This window comes from Tachysurus fulvidraco, chromosome 26 (assembly GCF_022655615.1).
Source record: "Tachysurus fulvidraco isolate hzauxx_2018 chromosome 26, HZAU_PFXX_2.0, whole genome shotgun sequence".
NCBI lineage: Eukaryota > Metazoa > Chordata > Actinopteri > Siluriformes > Bagridae > Tachysurus > Tachysurus fulvidraco.
This window is the reverse complement of record NC_062543.1, coordinates 7,952,976-7,974,533: the sequence shown is the minus strand read 5'-3', so window position 1 is coordinate 7,974,533 and position 21,558 is coordinate 7,952,976. Positions and strand designations below refer to the sequence as shown.

At 37.3% G+C, this 21,558-nt stretch overlaps 1 long non-coding RNA gene across 2 annotated transcripts in view; it reads left to right on the top strand.

Annotated features, from left to right (window-relative positions):
- The window catches only part of LOC113655079, a 90,627-nt gene that overhangs the window by 49,864 nt on the left and 19,205 nt on the right, over nt 1–21,558 (top strand). The gene's annotated exons all lie outside the window — the stretch shown is intronic.

The window sequence follows — 21,558 nt, the reverse complement described above, 5'->3', positions numbered from 1 at the left end:
TGTAGGAGAATCGAACAAACTTAAATGAATTTAGTTACAAAGAATAATACAACATTTTATTGATTTATTTTTTAGAGATATCCATGGCACACATCGTTTTATATCAATTATCATACCCTATTGTACAATAATAATGTGATCGTAGAATATAAGCCTTTATTTTGTCACATATACATTACAGCACAGTGAAAATCATTCTTTACATATTCCAACTTTGGAGGTTGGAGTCAGAGCACAGGGTCAGACATGATACAGTGTCCCTAGAGCAGTGAGGATTAAGGGCCATGCTTAAGGGCCCAATGTGAAAGCTACTACAGTGTTGGGGCTTGAACCCTGATCAACAACCCAATGCCTTAACCACTAGAGCCACACTCTTGTTTGAAATGATTTAGTGTAACTGGTATTTTGTAGTCATACAATTAAAAAAAGTGTTCTTAAGAGTGAATACTTTTGGAACACTTAGAGCCATATTTACTAGAAATCACCAATTAGAGCCGTTTTAGCAGCCATTTGCATTGTGGGAATTTAGCAGCTGATCTACTAAAACATTCATGCAAACAAACACAGGTGCACTTTGTCTAATTAACATACTGTTGCAGTAAAACCCTGAATTTTTGCACACAAATTCCTATTTTGTGTCAGGTGTTTTGTTTGTATAAAGGTGTTTAAAATCACTCACAAGGTCCAGTGTTCCAAAAACATTATAAAGCTAAAGATCATCCTAAATATTACAGAGTGTTCAGAGTGATGCTTGCTGCTTTCCCATTGGCTTCGGCTCTGTAGTGGAGTTGTGGTTGAGTGGTCATAACTCTGGGATACTGATCAAAAGGTCATGAGTTCAAATTATGGAATTGACAAGTTGCCACTGCGCGACCCTTAAACTTAGAGGGATGCTGTTGCATTGCTGACCCTGCCTCTCTCTCTTCTCTCTCTCTAGAGATCCTAGATATATGACGATAAAAAAAAATAAATAACTAGAGTAATTAATATAGATCTATATATCTCCCACCCTCTTACCCTTGCCCTTTTCTCTCTGTCTCTATATCTCTGTCTCTCTCTCTCTCTCTCTCTCTCTCTCTCTCTCTCTCTCGTCCCCCCCCCCACCCTCTTACCCTTTCCCTCTCTCTCTCTCTCTCTCTCTCTCTCTCTCTCTCTCTCTCTCTCTCTCTCTCACTCTTACTCTCTCTCTATCTATCTCTGACACCTCTACTCTGGTCATTATTTCCTTCCCTGTTAGATCACCTGATATTTACTGCAAATGCTATATGTTAAATCTTCACAAGGTTTTACCATTTCCCCCTTGTGTTTCTGATAGTACTCTGTTTCCTATTTCTGGCTTGAATCTCATCTTGTTTTTTTCTTTTTTTTAATTGGATCATTTGACTCTTGCCTGAATTCTAACTACGAGTTAGATTCCCAATAAAAGGTGTGTTCTTATATCCAGCTGCCTCTACTATGTGTCAGACAGTAATCCCTGCTTTCTGATTGGCTGATTGGCCTGATCTGAGCTTCTTTAACCATACCGTGTGCAGTCATAAGATGAAATCCTGAAAATGCTGCTTATTATCTGCAACACATCCGGGACCTACGTGTGATTTTTTATATATTTTTTATTATAAAAGTAACCATAGAACACAGACATTTCCTCTTGCCTGAGGTTCTCATGGTAAGCAAAGGAAGTGTGCGCAAATAATTGCTTTTGGTTTGGAGTTCTGAATTATTTTTGATTGCGTCTAACAAAGGTTTTAACCATGTTTATGCTTCAGAGAGCTCTAGCTTTTTACCATTAACTAGCATATACTGTATGTTGTTAATATGTAAAACCCCAATAAATCAGAATGTGAAGCTTTTTATTGTAAACTCTACAGCTTGTTGTTAGGGACATGTATATTTTTAATGTATATACGATGAAAAAAAACAGCTTCATAGATGTTAATATTTACTCGTGCCTGTTTAATATATCGTGACAGCCGGTTTTTAACGTCAAAAGCCATTTTACAATTTGCTTATGCTCGTCACATTAAGGTTTCTTGGCAGTTTGTTCCAACGAGGCCAGCTAAGGGAGTGCTGGCCACTTCTACTGTACGCTCTCTGGTTGAATCATTACAGATCTCTCGCCTGTGTAAACACACAGTAACGGCAAAGCATCCTGGCCCTGCGTGCTCACAGTCTCTTACTGCTTTGAACTTGATGACACCTTGTAGATTTGCAGTTACACTCAAGCAATAAATATGGTTATATTTTAACATATTTTGGAATATGTTTACTGGAATAAGGCTTCAGGATATTGTGTAATAGCTGAAGTACTGTAACGGAGGAGATGGCAGTGAAATCAAAAATCTTACAATATATATATATATATATATATATATATATATGACTGCTAAGTAATAGTCACCCAACTATCTACTTGAGTTGCAATTTAAAAGAAGAACACTGACACATCGATGTGTAAAAATTTACACGGAGGCAGACCAGGAATAATTATAGCCATGAGCTGTCTGTAGGGTCCAAGAACTCTTTATAAATAGCCCCCCCCAATGTCGACATTGGAAATGACCAAAACAAACACGCCCCTAACCCAAATGGGTCCCACCCCTGTATTATAGCTCCGCCCACACATACATAGGCAACCCAGGCAACTAATGGAAAGAAATGTGCCTGTATCATAGCTGAAGGGAAGAACAATACGATTGCAGATAAACAAACAAGAAAAAATTACACACAAGCATAATAATGCAAAGGACGGCATATATTAGTTCTGTGTAACAAAGCAAAACCAACATTACTCACCTATCGAGAAGGAAAAAAGCGCCTCGATGTATTAAGTAAATTTGAATTTCCCGAGTCAATAACTCCTGAGCTAAACGCTGTTACTACACAAAACGCAGTTGTAGCTGCCTCTCTATATTACTACGATAGAAAAGAGGTGTTATTTGTGTAGTAACAGCGTTTAGCTCAGGAGTTATTGACTCGGGAAACTCCAACCTGTGAATATGCGCCAACTTCCTGGTCCTTCAGTTCTCTCCAGCGCTGGAAAGCTGACCCTATATTAACACGTCCTACTTCTTGCCTTATCGTAAGCCTTTCTTCGCTTTCTTTCATTGTTTTTATCCTCCATGTCAATGTTAAAACCACTTTCTGCTAATGTCACACATGCGCACTGAACACTCTCTCCGCCCATATTGACAAGACCCACCCCTTTCTGGCTACACGTTTGTTTTGATTTTTGTTTATTATTCGGCCCGACTCAGTTTTCTGAAGCATTTCTCAAAAATCGGAGACCCTGCCTTTAATGAACATTGCTATAAAGTTTGATGAGTCTAATGCTGTTCTCAGTGTTAATGATGTCAAATTCCAGGTGAAATCTGATTGTCTGATGGTAGGCAACCGTTTGAAGTGACCCACATCTGATTAAAAATCTTATTGATATTTTTCGATGAAGCCGAATACACCAAATTTAATGCTGCTTACCTTGCTCGAGTCTTTACTTCTTTTTAACTTTTTATTCATTGCTAAATTAAAAACTACTCATGTTCTTTAAAAATTGTTTAAACTAGAGTGTGTTGATTACATTATACAGCTTTATATAGAATTATAGGGCATTATACAGGGAATTTGCTTTTGATAGTATTATTATTATTATTATTATTATTATTATTATTATTATTATTATTATTATTATTATTATTATTATTATTATTATTTATTTTACATTTTTGGCATAAAAGTGCTTCCTTGTTCCTATAGCAATGCACATTTTACCCACAATAACACCATTTAAAATATTTTTCATTAGCTCAAAAATTCATAAGAGAATGTTGATAGCGAATGTCAGATTTTCTCATTTGACATTTAAATACTTAACATTTTGGAAAAATCATCTATTTCCAAAGTTAATTCCAAAAGTTATTTTTCCACTAGTGCTTTGTGTGTGAGTGTGTGTGTCTATGGAATCCAATAGGTAGACGATGCTGTGTGTAATTACAATGTAATTACAGCCCAATACAGTCTTTTCTCTGTAATTTATCTGAGGGATTTGTTGACATTCCCAACAATTACCTTATATGTAAATCATTAGATACTTCATACCCAGCATCTGTATTTCCTAGTTGTGTATCAACAGTGTTCTTGCAGCTGTAAACGGTGTTGTATTGTATGTTTGCATCCCCACATTTCACAACTCACCATCTGTCCTTCATGTTAGCTGTTTTCACTTGCCCTCTAAACTGTGACCTAATTGGATGGACAAAAAAAAAAAAAAAAGAAAAAAAAAAAGCATGTTTCAGGACATTTTATAACCTTAGAATGCCATCTTAATGTTTACAAAAAAGGGAAATGTAAACTTAATGTTTACAAAATAATAATAATAATAATAATAAAATCACAGCCAGGACTCACTCTCTCTCTCTCTCTCTCTCTCTCTCTCTCTCTCTCTCTCTCTCTCTCTCTCTCTCTCTCTCTCTCTCTCTCTCTCTCTCTCTCTCTCTACATACGGTCCTGGCTATGTATATAAATGTTGATATTAAGAAATAGTATTGATAGTATCATTAATTTACACACATCCAGATGCTGCAAGTATTTCAGGAACTTCTTCCATCAAGCTCCACCTATCGGTCTTAGTGTCACCTGTCGGTTCACTAACAGCTGAGATCACTAACACAGAGAAAGGGCAAGTCTTTCCCGTGGCTTTGTAACAGTGTGAGGTCGGAGGTTTCGGCTCCAAACAGGCTTTTTATTGAAAAGGAAATCTGCCAGCACCAGATAAAGCAGAATGGGCTCCTGGACATGAGGGGGTTAGTGAGTTCAGACTGAAAAGAGTGGCTTTCATCATCTGCATGAGCACATGAGACAGTATAAACAGTATATACACACTCACTCAAGCACACACATCCACACACACACACATATATATGTGTGTGTGTGTATATAAAGGTGTGTGTGTGATTTTGCAAGAAAGTATTGACTTTGAGAGAAAGCAGTGGTGTGTGTGTGTGTGTGTGTGTGTGTGTGTGTGTGTGTGTGTTTGTGTGTGTGATTTTGCATGAAAGAATTCACTTTGAGAGAAAGCAGGTGTGTGTGTGTGTGTGTGTGTGTGTGTGTGTGTGTGTGTGTGTGTGTGTGTGTGTGTGTGTGTGTGTGTGTGTGTGTGTGTGTGTGTGTGTTGACAGCCAAATACACTTGTTTGTTTTATTATATGTTAAATGGTAAATGTGGATGCTTAATATCTAACATGTTTTCTTTTTTAAAGCTAAATGATCAAAACTAAACAGCAGCCTGACTTTGGAAATCTCTCAGGAATAATTTGTTTTATCATAGTTTATTATTGTACCATAAATTAAAGTTAAAATACGTCCAATAGCAGTACCAAGGTCACTGTATGTGGTAATGTAAGAATGTTACATTCTGCAGGGGTTTTGTGAAGGTCTGGACAATGGAATTTCAATAATTATTTCCAGAAGAATTAAATCTGAAAAAGTGTGAAAAAATCTTTAAAAGTTTAAATCCATTGTATTTAGACCTTTAGACATTTTCATTGCTGCACTACCATATACAGCTCTATAATGTATATAATAGGGATGGGGGCATTTAAATAATAATTAAATAATGCCAACAATTATTTCATCATGCAGTTTATTATTATTATTATTATTATTATTATTATTATTATTATTATTATTATTATTTTGAAAGTCCATTGCTGATTGGTTCTGAATACACATACAGACCAACTATGGATCACAGGAGGGGTGGGATGTTGATCAGTACTGGATTGGGCTAGACGTCATCACGCGTATCAACCAATGAGAGCATTTGGGGTGTGGCTAAGATGGTTTGTGTAAGACTATCACACAAACCGGAACAGAAAAGAACTAACAGGGACAGAAAAATGTCTCTTAAATGGACATTTTCGTTTTGAATCTCTTCCACACAGCCAACCAAAGTTATTTGCACGCACTGCAAAGTTTTCTGCAAAGACTTATTAAGCACTTCATTAATGTTTATGTTGGGATTTATAAGAAATATTTTGCAAAGGGAATACTGCTGTAAAAAAAAACAAACAAAAAAAAAAAACACATTTGTTTTAAGTTTCATATAGCTGTCAGGATCATGTCCGGACATTTTACCTGTTGGAACATTAGGAGGCATTCCGGCAGTTGTCTCTTGTGCCATGTGTTTTTCTTTATGTTTTGTGTTTATGTGTCTGCACACCTTTGCACACTGTTCCTTATGCGTTTTATTGCCTTCCCTTTTTATTTATGGCTTCCCTTGGGCAGCGCGGAATCCCTGCCATTGTATTGTCTTTGTGGTCTCGGCCTTGTTTTTTTGAGTTTTTGTTTCTTTTCTTTTCCCTAGTGTTTTCTGTTTTTTGTATTTAACTTAATAAATGATGTTTTTGCTTTTGTTTTGGTCTGGGTTTTTATCATTATCATCACTCCAGTTTGCTGACAATAAGGGTGCTTTTATAATAAAATGCAATACACCTTTTTTTGCATTTATTATTGAATTTTGCTCATAACAATGCGATTAATAGTGATTAAAAACCGTAACCGTCGCCCAACACTACTATATATCGTTTATTTTATAACCTTTACAATTTAGCAAGAAAGCTAAAGACACTGAAACATTTTAAAAATATACATTTTTTCCCCATGAGGATTATTAAAAATCCTGACACATCGACAGACACTTCATACAGTGGTGTGAAAAAGTGTTGGCCCCCTTCCTGATTTTTTTTTTTTTGCACGTTTGTCACACTTTAATGTTGCAGATAATCAAACAAATTTAAATATTAGTCAAAGATAATAAAGGTTTTTTAGTATTAAGGGAAAACAAAATACAAACCTTCATGGACCTGTGTGAAAAAGTGCTTGCCCCAAACCTAATAACTATTTGGGCCACCCTTAGCAGCAAGAACTGCAATCAAGAACATCAAACCTTGCAATGAGTCTGTTACCGTGCTGTGGAGGAATTTTGGTCCACTCATCTTTGTAGAATTGTTGTAATTCAGCCACTTTGGAGGGTTTTCTAGCATGAACTGCCCTTTTAAGGTCACTTCAGCTTGATGTCATGAACAGATGACCACACATTTTCCTTCAGGATTTTTTGGTATATAATTCATGGTTCCATTTATCACAGTCTTCCAGGTTGTGAAGCAGCAAAACAGCCCCAGACCATCACACTACCACCACCATATTTTACTGTTGGTATGATGTTCTTTTTCTGAAATGCAGTGTTACTTTTATGCCAGATGTAATGGGACACACACCTCCCAAAAGTCTTGGGGATCATCAAGATGTTTTCTGGCAAATCTGAGACGAGTTTTTATGTTCTTTTTGCTCAGCAGTGGTTTTCGTCTTGGAACTCTGCCATGCAGGCCATTTTTGCCCAGTCTCTGTGGTCATGAACACTGACCTTAACTGAGGCAAGTGAGGCCTGCAGTTCTATGGATGTTGTGGGGTCTTTTGTGACATCCTGGATGAGTCGTCACTTTGGCTTAACTGTATTAGATTCAGCTTTATTAAAATCCCAGTACTGGACATTGATATTTCCCAGAATCTATTCCACAGAAAGCTGAACAAATTAAAACGTATGTCTATAACAGCTCTAGCTTTTATATCATGATCTGCACTTCATTCTGTTTTCATGGTTAAGATTTTGTTGTCGTATAACTTACTATTGTCTAACAAATAAAGCAATGTAAAAATAACAGTTATATTTTATTAGATTTGCTGAAAAAAAAAAGCCCACATTCCTAGGAACAACAAATAGCAAAAAATACAACAGGATTAACAATGAACAAAGAAACAAAATAAAAGTTAATATTATTTATTTAATTATTTGCTGGTTTAAATGAGCTTGTTTAAAAAACAACATTAAGCAAGTTTTACATATTTGTTAAAAAGTATAAATTAATATGTTTTTTTTTCATGGCCTGAATAGGAGTTCTCTTTGATAGAAAGCATTAATGTATAAAATTTATTGAAAAATCGCTTACAATTTTGTAATTTTTGTATACAAATAAAATTATTTATGAATTGAATGAGACTCTTCAGACCAGATGACTTTCCAGGTTCTTGGTAATTTCCCATTTTTTCATTTATTTTTTGGACTTATTAAGTCCAAGAGAAGAAAAAGAGAGCATAGAGATGGAATTAAAGCCTTATAGCTGCTTTAATGTCGTGATAACCTTGTTAAAAAGTATTTAATTTTATGTCATGAATCCTAAACAAAAAGACTTTTATATATGTTTTTTATGGCTTAAATAAGAGCAATATTGTATTAAATATATCAAAAATAATTTATCTCATTTATCAAAGTATCTCAACCGTCTCCCAGATCTTTGTCTTAAACTAAAACACAAACAAATGAACCTTCTTTGATTATGTGATTAGTTTCATTTTTAAAATGAGGCTTTAATAGGCATAAAGCTTTAAAAATTTCATGTTGATTTATTACCTGTAACAAGCTAATATCTAGAACTATAACTGATTGTAGATTAGCACTAGGATTAGTTTTCAGTATAACTTGAAACCCTAATTTTTTTTTGAGGGAAGATGAATGCGGTGGATGTTCTTTATGCTTCATTGAGTGTTCATTAGGTTTCTATAACAGCAGGTCTGATAGCATTGTTGTGTCTTCTGGGATTGGGATCACAGGTTTATCTTTAGGAGATATTTATTTAATGTTTTTAAGATAATTTGCATGTGTGACAGAGCAAAGCAGTAGAATAAACTGAAACATGGCAGTAGGAACAGTAGGAGACAGTACAGCGCTGACCAGTACACAGTCCTAATGTGGGTATGTGTTAGATGTGATGGTTTGGTGTGGACAGCGTGGAGACCCACAGGACTGTTACGGCCATCAGGTCTAAATCACTGAACGTTTGAAGACTTTTGCATGAAGGAATTAGAATTATGTTATATTGATTATGAACTCAGAAATTATGATGACCTTTTAGTTAAAGCTTTTGGTTACACAATATCAGTTATAATCTCACTCTCTGATGTCACCCAGGTGAGAATGAGTTCCCTTCTGGTTCCTCTCAAGGTTTCTTCCTCATATCGTTGCTTAAGGATTGTCATTAGGGATAAATATAAATTTAATTTCTGTAAAGCTGCTTCAAGGCAATGACTATTGTTAATAATGCTATACAAATAAAATTGAACTAAATTGAATTGAATAGAATGAGACTCTTCAGCACAGACGACTTTCCAGGTTCTTGGTAACCTCTCATTTTTTTGACTTCAAGTCCAAGAGAGAAAAAAAAGAAAGGATGAAGAGGGAATTAAAAGCTTATAGATGCTTTTTGAGATATATTCGAAAACATAAATTAGAACTACACATGTTTCAAAAGTTTCATTCAAAATCTGTTTTAAGAATTTTTTTTTTCGAGATATAGGAAAGTAGGTATAAAAGATATGCATACAAAGAGCCGTATTTATCCATGTAAAATGAGATAAATTGAAGAGGCTGAGCTTATGAGTTTTGGTCTGCGTAACACTGCTTTAATGTGTTGAAAAATTTATTTTCAAAATTTAAATCACACTTGTGAGCATGCAGATCTCTGTGCATACAAAATGCAATGATGTATCTGTTTGCTGTTCAGTTTGTTGCCTGAAACTTTTTGGAGTTGTGTGTGTGTATATGCATGGAAGAAGTGTGTGTGTTCTGGCTCACTGAGGTGTAGTGCCCTCTTACCTCAGCGTTCAGGAATGCCGCTGACGAGTGAAGCGTTGTGTGAACGAGGAGAGTGTGAAGAGAGAGCCAGAGTTTCACAGTGAGCCTATTCATGTAGCCTGAATCCACCGCTATTCACACACAAAGACGCAGACACACACACACACACACACACACACACACACACACACACACACACACACACACACACACACACAGAGAGAGAGAGAGAGAGAGAGAGAGAGAGAGAGAGAGAGAGAGAGAGAGAGAGAGAGTGCAGGCATTGTACATACGTTCTTGCACATGTGGAGATGCTGTAATTACTGTGTTATAAGACACACAACAACCTAAACAAATTACTGTAGTAATAAACATGTAATAATACATGTTACATGTAATAAGTATGTCTGTCTGAGACCCCAGACTCAAGCTGTGTTTATCGATTGTCCCTATGCTTCACTTCAGCTCCCAGTCTCCACCCTTTTCATCGATTCGTCCAATCCTGCTACTCCAAACCCGGCTTTTCTCTTCCCTCTGCTTTCTCTCTTTCTCTCTCTCTCTCCATGCTGAGTCTTTCAAGATCCGCTGAGTTGCTTGATGATCCATATTGGCCGTCGTTCCCCCCCTCAGTGGGCCCTCTTCAGGATCGGGTGGCCCAGTTCACCGTGTCCTCAAACAACCCGAGCACAGGAAAGGGGCCCTGAAGTGGGGGAGGCCCACCTCCGTCTCTCACTCCATCTCAATATCTGTTTCTTTCTCCATCTCTTCCTTCACCTCTGCCTCCATCTCATCTTCACTGCTACAATACAATACAATACAATACAATACAATACAATACAATACAATACAATACAATACAATACAATACAATACAATACCAGCATAAACAAACAAACAAACAAAATACAAAAATCAAAGGAAATAAGGTAGTTCGATTCATGTGGAAAAGCTAATAGTGTCCTAAAACAAAAAGTCAGGATGTACAGAAGATCAATGCACAAGTACAAACAACTTGACTTTGAAAAAAAATCATTGATTGTTGGTTAATTGGTTAATTAATTACGAGATAACTAATTGTTTTAAACGATTTAAAAAGCATGCTCAGTTTAAAACAGGAGTAGAAGCACCAGCCTGTCTCTGGCACATGCCAAACATGTAGCTGTAGAAGAAAATAACCATGGAGGACTGTATTCATTATTAATGACCTTCAGGTACAGTAGTCATTAAGCGAAGACGCATAACACAGTGTCCTAAGGTACATTTTTTCTCAATGTTCTCAAGGTCTTCAGTGTTTGATGAGAGTTGTCATTGAGTTGTCATTCTCTGCCTCCTTTACATACCGAATGTTGCAATGTCAATGATGAGCCAACTAGAGAAATTCCTTCCAATTCCAAAAGGTATTTCAAAACATATATTCTTCAGATTTAAGCCCATAGCTTAGTACAATATGATAGTGTATACAGAGCATGTGATATAATCAGAAAACAAAGTAATGCCTCTTTTTTAAATCTGCATTTGTCCACCAGGTTTTTAGAGAAAACCCTATGACCTGTAATGTCACTCAGCTCTCTATCACGTCCAGAGTGTTTCACACAGCCTGTTTTTGCTTACTATGTTATGTTTCTGTCAAAACTCAAAGATTTGTTCTGCATAATTTCTTAACCTGCACAAAAGCAGCACAAACCTAGCAGGCTGTTTTGTCTGGAAACTGCCAGGGTGCTGAGTGGCGTCACATCATAAAAAGCGCTCGATAATGTACAAAGACCGTACCTACACGATCCGTGTTTACGGAACGATCACAGCGTACGCGAACAGAAATACGTTTGTTTTCCCGGCCACATGGGGTTCGAAATCATGGAGAGTTTTCAGTGCATAAATATTGTCTTAATGATGTGCTGTGTTTTTGTTTAGTCATATTTTAGCCGTTTTGGTTTCATCACAGTGTGGATGCTTTATCTCAGTTTCATATTGCTTAAAATTACATATTTTAAAACCCTTCAGCAGTATTTTTGTCTGTCATTTTCCTAACAAAATGCTCCTCATGTGTAAGAAGCTCTGTAACACTGATTTTGCAAGTTTTCCGGTAACGATCGTGACTGAACACGCTAACGAAGTTAGGACTGAAGCTGATTTATGACGTACAGTAGTAACATTCATTCACATGGACAACTGGTCAGAGTTTCGTTTCACATTTACAAGACCGGAGGAAATGTGCTCAGAAATGAAACAAAAAAAAACAAAAAACCCCCAACTTCGCTTTGTTTTGAATTCGAATAATGTACCATTGTATAACAAACTAATTTTTCATGATTTTGGTTTTCTTTTGGTTTCTGTTCATTTTGAACCCAACTGTATATAAGAAAGAATATTATCCAGACACACACACACACACACACACACACACACACACACACACACACACACACACACACACACACACACACACTTGAAGCCTGTTTGTGCACAGCCTGCAGCTCTTTGTTCTGTGGGCAAATATGCTCATCATCCATATGGCTTCTTATGGATCAGAACATATGATTATAATTCGCAACTCGCATGTCGCAGTCCTGCACTCTGACACAATTACGCATAGATCACTACGCACAACGCCAAGCAGACAGGCTGCACAAAACAGACTGTGTGTGGTAAGCCTACATGTACACGTGTGTGTGTATGTGTGTGTGTGTGTGTGTGTGTGTGTGTGTGTGTGTGTGTGTGTGTGTGTGTGTGAGAGAGAGAGAGAGGGAATGATGGAGATTTGAAAAGAGCGTGTGAAATTAGGCAAAGGATCAAAACACAAAGAAAAAAGTATAACCTGTGAAGTATGAGGAATGAGAGAACTGAAGTGATACTCCAGAATTTCACCATGTTTCTCTGTGCATGTGAACAGAACAACAGATTACTGCTAAATCATTTATAATTAAAGTCTAAAGTATTAGATGAAATTCTAGAAATTCCACAAAATCAATAATTGCTTTTAGATTTTGCTGCCATTTTGCTGCTCTTTTTTTTAATGAGGCTACAATTTGGACCCGATAGCACACACAGGAATATATTTATATATAACCCACACAGCCTAGCACACTAACTTAACATCATTCACTTGATAAACAAAAGTTTTTCACATAGCAGGCAGCTCTATGCTCTGATTCTTTTTGTCCGCTTCACGAAAGAAAGGTCAGAATTCCAGCATAGCTTTTTATCCAGCACGAAAAAAAAAACTCACTTGTGTATCTGGCATTGTAGCAACACAACACACACACACACACACACACACACACACACACACACACACACACACACACACACACACACACACACACACACACACACACACCACATAGAAATATATAAGCAAAAATTCTTACAAACTATTCATTTTTGGCATCTTCATGAATTAATCATGAATTCAAAAATATATTTTGCTACTTAATATAATATAATATAATATAATATAATATAATATAATATAATATAATATAATATAATATAATATAATATAAATCTAGCTTCGCCAGCAGATCTGCATGCTAGCTAGCATACACTCATTTTTGCTAGTCACCGAAAGTTAGCAAGTGCCGACTCTTTGCTAATTAACTTTGCTAATGTATGGAACAAATTTATGACTTAGCTCTACTAATATAGTACTACATCATAGATTTTTATTTCCAAAAGATAACAATGTCTTATTAAAAACATTAACTTTAATACTTAAGCAACAAGGAATCTATAAAATCCTCGGTACCAAATACTACCAGCTCAACAAGCTCTGTGTTTGTTTTGTCAGCTGGAAGCCGATCAGAACAAGTTGCACTAAGTATTTTAGGACGTTTGGACTAATGTGTTTGTCAAATTTGTGCTTGTAGTTTCTGGGTTTTTTTTTTTCAGAACCAGTAGTCCTCGTTGGCTTCTTGTGGAAACCTGCTATAAAAAAATACAATAAAAATGAATTAGGGTTACATGTGCTTTCCTGGAAGTTTGGTTAGCACTGTATGCAAATAGCCATAAATAATTATTTTTTGTAGCGTCTTTTCTGAATAAATGTATTAAACAGATGTAGAGCTTGTGCTACAAATACCTCAGATTGAACAATTTTTGAAATATGTTTGTTTTGATAAAGAAACTTTCCTTCTCAATTGAGGGAAATGTGTCCCTATTCTTGAGCATGGTAATAACACAACAGATGCTGTAGATAGAGACCAGGTTTGAAGGATGGTAGGGTATTCCTTTAAAGAAAGGCGAGACAGAGAAGAAAGAGAGGCATGGACTGCAGTGACGAGTAATGGAAGAGGGTGGACTGAGCTGTCCTGTGGTCATCTGTCCTTCTGTATCAACATCGAGTGTCACACAGCTCAAATGGTCTTGTGCTATTTGAACCTAACACCACGTTTTCTATTTGATAGGAGACACAATGTGGCTTGTGTGTGTATGTGTGTGTTTGTGTGTGTGTGTGTGTGTGTTTGTGTATGTATGTGAAATCAAAAGTGACTCAGCAACCACAGTCCGTCTCACCGATACCAAAGAACGTCATTCGCAGAAATTGACATTGTCTTAGAAAAGTTTGCTCAGTGCAGTATTATACCGTTCATCTAAATAAATGATAATGATTAATCAAAAATGTGCATGTTTGTGTGTGTGTTTGCAGGGGGTATATGACAAAGAGGAAATGCTGAGGTTTGCGTGCATGTGAGCAAGCTGTTCAGTATGCAGTATGCTATTCGGTATTTGAGTATGTTCAGTATGCAGACCACGCTGCAGACAGTCTCAGCTGTATAATGGCAAGTTGACTGTTGGGGGTAGTGGAGGTGGTCGGGGTGGGCAAAAGGAGAGGAGAAGAGGAAAGAATGAGGGTAGTAGTGGTGGTGGTGGTGGTAACGGACGTGGCAGTGCTCCAGAATCAATTGCGGTGTAATGAGTTGGCACGGTGCCAAGTAACCATGGAGGCACCCACCCAGCTCTCCTACGAGAGAGAGAGAGAGGTAGAGAGAGAGAGCGTTTGTAATTGAAAGAAGAGAGGAGACAGAGATGGATAGAGAGGCGAGAAAGGGGATGCAGAAAGGAGGAGAGGAAGTTTAAGGGTCGGATTGGGAGTGAAGAGGGTTTAGTGGGAGGGAGGAGAGAAGGGCACTTCAGGCCATCAGCATTTATTCCCTAACTCTCTCTCTCTCTCTCTCTCTCTCTCTCTCTCTCTCTCTCTCTCTCTCTCTCTCTCTCTCTCTCTCCCTTTCTAATCTGAAATGAACTCGTGAGAAAAGAGAAAAGCGAAATAAGGCTTAATGAGATTTTATATTATCACTGTAATGCATTACTCCATCTATTTAATAGAATCTGGTGGTATATGAATAAAAAGATCTTGCAGTCCTGCGTTCATTCATTCTTCCTTCTCGCTTCATTGGTATTGAGAAGAACACAGATAGCCAGTCAGTCAGTCACACAAAAGGACCTGCAGATGTGAAATTCTCCAATCGGTATGATATACAGTAGGATGTGTCTCAGAAAGCAGACCGGGCCTAGTGAAGTACACAGGGCTCACCCGTATACCCCACCCATGTACCGGCGCTGAGCACACCCATTCCGCACGTGCGATAAACGCTTTGTGTCCTTTGGCATTAATAACTTGTCATTTCCATAGACATGTCATTTCCCTTTCTTTGTCAATCCTTTTTATCCATCCCTCCGTATGCTGGTGCCCTGCGGAGGTTCTGGCTGGATGAAAGGCAGCAGTCAGTTTGATTTCACTCTGGCCCCATGCATTTCTTTATCAGTCTCTCTCTCTCTCTCTCGGTCTATCGCTCTGTCTATGCCTCTCTCTCTCTCTCTCTCTCTCTCTCTCTCTCTCTCTCTCTCTCTCTCTCTCTCTCTTTATGAGATGTGTTAATACTCTTAGCTTTGGCAATCTTCCTCAGCTGGACTGATTAGCATGAGCGTGCTTGACGGTTACTGGGTGAATTGAAATTAAAATGTGATTAATATCATAATTAGCCTCCCTCTTCTTCCCAAATTTATCCTCTCCTCAGCATCTTTCTCTCTCCGGTGTGTTTGGCTGCCTGCCTGCATCTCCACATTGCTCCTCCTCCTGTCCACAGGGAACTGAATCACTTACAGCACTCAATGAGAACATGTGTATATTCTATAAGTCTATAATACAGTATTTATGAAAATTTCTACTTTCAAATTTAACCTTAAATAATATTTCAATATATATTCTTACACAATTGCACGACATCTCCACATCCATACACAGAGATCGGGGACATGTTCGACATAAGCATATTATTAAGTTAAATGAATGCTTGAGTGGCATGATATGGTACTGTAGACTGAACCCAGCTGCTGGGGGATCATTCAGACACTGACCAACTCACGCTTCAGTTTCGATGGAGACGGAAAGGGCCTGCTGCACAAATTCCTGCTTCGCTTCTCATATACGACGGTTTTATGGCCGAGATGAAATGTCAAGAGGTGCTAATAGCTCTCTGGTGGCTGGAGAGAGCGTGAAAGCAGAGGTGTTTACAGCTCCATTTCCACCGCGTAAGGCTGTAAGACCATACACTGATACGCTGATACCTGGTAATATGCATTCTTCACATACAGCCATCATTCACATTCTTTGACAGGGTGTAACCTTCAGAGAGCATTATTGACCTCTTTCTTGGAATAAATAGCATTCTTTGAATCACTTCCCCGTGAGCAATGCAGCGTTAAAGGATAAAGGCTTTCATGGCTTGCTTTCCATGTAAGTCGTACCGCTCGCAGATCGTAGATGTGTTTGCTCTTGTGGTTATGGCCTAGCATCCCTCTGTTTGAGGTTTAACTACCTTACTCATGCTTTAACATAGTAGGTTTTATAGATAGATGACACTTAGAATGCTTGATAGCATGTTGGCTTGCGTAGGCAGAGAGTGAGGGTTGGGACTGATATGTGTGTGTTGTGCCTGCAGGCCACCACTGGCCCGCTGTTGACCCGGCTTTATGAGCTTCGAGTGTGAGAGCCTCGGTAGGAATCACTACAGTCACACATGGAGAGAAAGTAAGAAAAAAAAGACAGTTTAACAGAATTTCTGTTATTTCTATGTATTTGTATACAATTGTAAAACATTGCCAAAAAGCCAATAAGCGAATCTGACCAGCTCTCATGCGGAAAACACAGGAATTCGAACATGTGCTAGTGATTTTATCAGATTTTATTTGAATAAAGTCACACAAGAAAACTATCCCCACCCATGACTCTGAACTGATTTGTGCTAGGCTGCTTGACCCTCTGTGCCATGATGTGCCAGTTCCTGCTTTGTGTGATGCTTTTGTGAAGCTCTGTGTTGAAAATAGCATATTCATAGAAAAAATAAAAGAGAAATCCCAAGGGCAGTTTTGTTCTGCATAGAGATTTTGTATTATTTTAACCAAGTGACAAGCATCTGATCCTTATCTTACATTCGTTCAATTAAGAAACTGATATTAATGGGAGTTCACTATATCAATTAAAAAAAATTGTTTTCTTTATAGTTAAAATTTGTCCATAAAATTTTGTATTACTTCTAATAACAGTAGTAATGCATTATCTAAAAAAAATAATATGTTACTCATATTACAAAAATGCATTTCTTTCTTCATCTGCCTTAAGTGCCTTTTTATCCAAATTTCTTAAACAGATCAAATTTATATTCATTTTCTTTTCAGCTTTGTTTTAAGATTGTTTTTAATCACAAAGTCATAAACAGAATGAACTAATAATCAGGCACTAAAAAAGGGAAAGTGGTCAGTCAGAAATTTTGATATATTTAATAAAAACATTCTATAAAAATCTAATCTATAAATATATTAAAGCTAAAAGCCACAATAATCCATGGATTACAGAGATTTTATCAGAGGTAACGGTGTTCTTAGGCACAATTTGAAGCCCTCAAGTGACTTTTCATAAAAATGCAGAAAACAACAATATGATTAAATCAAGTGTGCAAGAAATAATTAAATGTGTTATTATTATTATAATTCCTCTCTCCACATGGTAATCAGTTAACAGTAAACTTTGCATGATAAGCAACTTCACAGGAAAATATTAGGGAAAATATTAGCGGAACTCTGTCGAAAATAAAAGGATACGTAAAGGTTTGATTGGTTGAAACATGGTGTGATAATTTAGAATTCAGATATTAACCAGACCTGTGACTTTAATATCTGAAATATCTGAATTCTAATTTATCACACCATGTTTCAACCATTCAGATAATGCTTGGGGATTGCTATGATATCTGGAGGCCGTAATATAATTTTCAATTTGATGAATTTAATAATTCCCATTGTCTTAAAGCAGCTTTACATATGTATAGAAACAGAATAACAAATTTAAAGTTTAAAATTAAGTTATTATTTATCTCGAACAATTTTTCTTAATGAGAAAGTTGGAGGTGATGGTGGAAAGGAAAAACTCCCTGAGATGATATGAGGTAGAAACCTTAAGAGGAACCAGACTCGGAAGAGAACCTCATCCTCATTTGGGTGACACTGAACAGGAAATAAGGTAAATAATGTAAACAATGTCCTTTCTATAAGAGTTTGTAGTTGATCCAAGCAACCAAGAACTCCTGAGGAGCTCAGATCAGACCCTGCACTAATTCCTTCCTGCTGACGCAACAGTAGTGAAAAACAAAACATGATAGTCTCAAAGCAGCCCCATCCACAGCAATCCCATGAGTCATGGGCTGTCCATGCAGGTCTATCCCCAGCAGAGTGCACCACCAGGCGACGAAACTCTAACCAGGGGTAAGGCGTTAGGATTGCTAAATAGGTCCAGTAGAACAAGCAATCAGACTAGGAACTCAGAGTACTGGGTTTATTTATTCATAATTTATTTGCTTCTCCTGATTCAAAATATCAAATAAGTTGATCTCTGTTTTGCTGGTGGAATGCAAAACTAGTTTATTGGTAAAAACTTCTGCCACAAATGTCTAACCTCATGGATCCCAGCGCTGTCCATTGTCTAGAGTGAAAGGCCTTGGTAAATATCTATTTTATTAACTTTTCTATCAATTTGTCCAAAGAGAACATCTGGACTTTGAATGAGAGAGAAGGAGAGGAACTGACAGAGTCCGGGCGGTTGAGAGACTGCTTTTTGCCTCGTCTGTGAACAGATGTTGCTTGTCAGTTGCTTATAGAACAGACACCTGGTTGACAAAATCCGGCGTGAGTCACTGGCTTCAAAGATAGATATCGTTGCTTTTCTTGGATAGGTTTGATACTTTCACCATTGTTTCTTCCATTGGTTCATATCTGTCCCTACTGATAGGCTTCCTACATGGTATGTGCTTTCTTCTCTATCTCTCAGTGTTTGTTTCTAATGATTTAATGCCAAACTTTCAGCCTTGAAAACCAACACGATCTGATCGAACTCCAAAACTCCAAAACCAGATTCAGAGCTGCTGATCTCTTCTGTTTATTGGCCATTTGTGATTAAAGCTTGCTGTGGAGGAACAGTTTGTGGCTGACCTGTAATATAGATGTCTTGTGCAGCTCTTTATATCCCAGTGATTGTGGTTGTATGGAGGTTCAAGACATCCTGGAGCAAAACAATGGAACAGTGAGAAATTCCTCAAGTGATATTACTTTTACCAAAACCTTGAAACTCCTCAACCTAAGCCACTGACTTTTAATTCATCATGAAAAACTGGTAATGTTATGCTATACTACCTTACAGACACTGTCCCGAATAAATATGAAAAGAACAAACACAAAAAAAACAACAACAACAAGCCAAAGTTCTGCATTTCACTTGATTGTCTTTCATTTACAAAGAACTGTAATAACATCCAAGTCTAGGAAAATGTTCTGTCTCTACAACACAAAAAACAGCAAATATGTATAGTATTTAAGACATAAAAGTCAAAGTACCATCAATAAACATGATTAAATATCTTAATGTTGGATATTGACGGATAAACTGGAAGGGAAAAGCAAATATAAGGTTTAACTTTCATGCTAGTTACTGTACGATGCGGAATGTTTTCTGAGTAGCTAAATAAACTAACATAGCTAGATATACTTCATTTTGGCTCTGCTCAGCTAGCTAGCTAGGTGATAGCTCATTATCATTGTTGATTGCAGTGTAGGTGCAGGGTGTAATGTTTGCCTCAGGCTGCAGTTCCATATTGACTTATCAGACATTTTTAACCTGTATAAACAAACAAATTAATTTACTGGATGAAGTTAACACCTTCAAATAATCCATGCTTATCGACAGGGATCTCAGAGAGCAGAAGTGGGTTTGATATTACATTTGTGTTTTTTGGAACTTTTTATGAAATATATATATATATATATACACACACACACACACACACACACACACACACACACACACACACCCCTAGTAGGCTAGGTAAAAGCAGTACTATTTAAGAAACACTGTAAATTCTTAAAACATTGAGTGTCTACTATCATGTGAGCCAATAATGTTTACTATGGAGCGTGACATGCATTGAAAAAAATAAAATTCTGAACATGGACACCACAAAGCAGACGTAAAAGAGTTAAACGTATGTCTATTCAGATTTTATGAGATGTTTACAAGGAAAACAAAAATGCTGATAACTAAAAAGAAAATTAGCTAGAGAAGTAGAAGTGTTTTTTCGATTCAAATAGTGTGATATTTTCCAAGCCAACTACAAACCATATCATATTGATTTAAGTATTTATTTGTCCAGACATTCCTCACAGTATACTGTACAGAATATACAGTAAATTTTGTAATAAAATAGCTGCAATGTTTCTGTATACTGCGTAAAACTGAACACTGATCTAATATGTCTGGTTTTGCTGTGTTTTTGTAATGAATGCTATCAGTGCTCTTTTATTGCAGTCCATCTACAGAGTGGTTGAAACTCCCAGCTGTGTTTACCATGAACTCAAGCTGACCTGTGTGTGAAAGCCCGAATCTCTGTGCTCTTGGGTTATTTCTGTCAGATGTCCCTTTTGATCTGAACTGGTCTACATCCCAACTGAGAGCCATTTAGGAGTCAGTTGTATTGTTTCTTATTGTTATTGTTAAGACAGGATGTTCCTATTTGACACTTCTCAGTCTATTGAATAGGAGATTATGTTATGTGGAAGGAAAATGCCTAAAAATGTGTAAACATGTGCAAAAGCCAGGTGGAGGGAAGGTTTTTAAAAAATGCAACGTTGCATTACGGAAACTGATACCATTTGCGGACATGAGTAGTTGAGTAATTGGGTTACATGTTGCACCAGTCTTTGTTTCTTGGGTGCTGGGAGACAGCAGTCTGAGGCTTTGCCCTCTGTCCTGGTGCCTTCTTTGTTCAGCATGCTTTCTTTACAGCTTGGCATAGACGATAGACGGTAAAGGGTGGGCAGGACCTGGCCAGACGTCAGGCTTCAGACAGCCAAATTCACTCATTTAGATTCAGTAGAAGCAAAAGGAGGTGGCAAGAACTCAAAGAGACTTCCTGATGCTCCTGGTCTCCTACTGTGTTTTGGGAATGACTTTTTTTTGGAATTGAGACACGCTCTTGCTTCACAGTGTTGTCATGACCCATTCCATGAAACAAGAATGCACAGTTACTTGCCTACATATACGACCTAGTGCCAATATAGACAAAAGAGTTCTCCAGGATTTTATGGTAAAAAAAATGCTTGCTTTTGCTGAAGATTTTGAAAATGTGTGATGCAGCTTGCAGAGATTTTTGTAGGTTTTTTTCCTTGCAGAAAACTCATAAATTGCTGAAATTTAATTAATGAAAGCTCAGAATTCTTCTTTTAAACTCCTACCAGTGGCAATTCACGTGTATTTACTTTTTGTGGAAAATGTACTCATGTTCGATGTAGGTCTCTGGATGAATCTGCATTTTAATGTCACCTGCCTTCTCT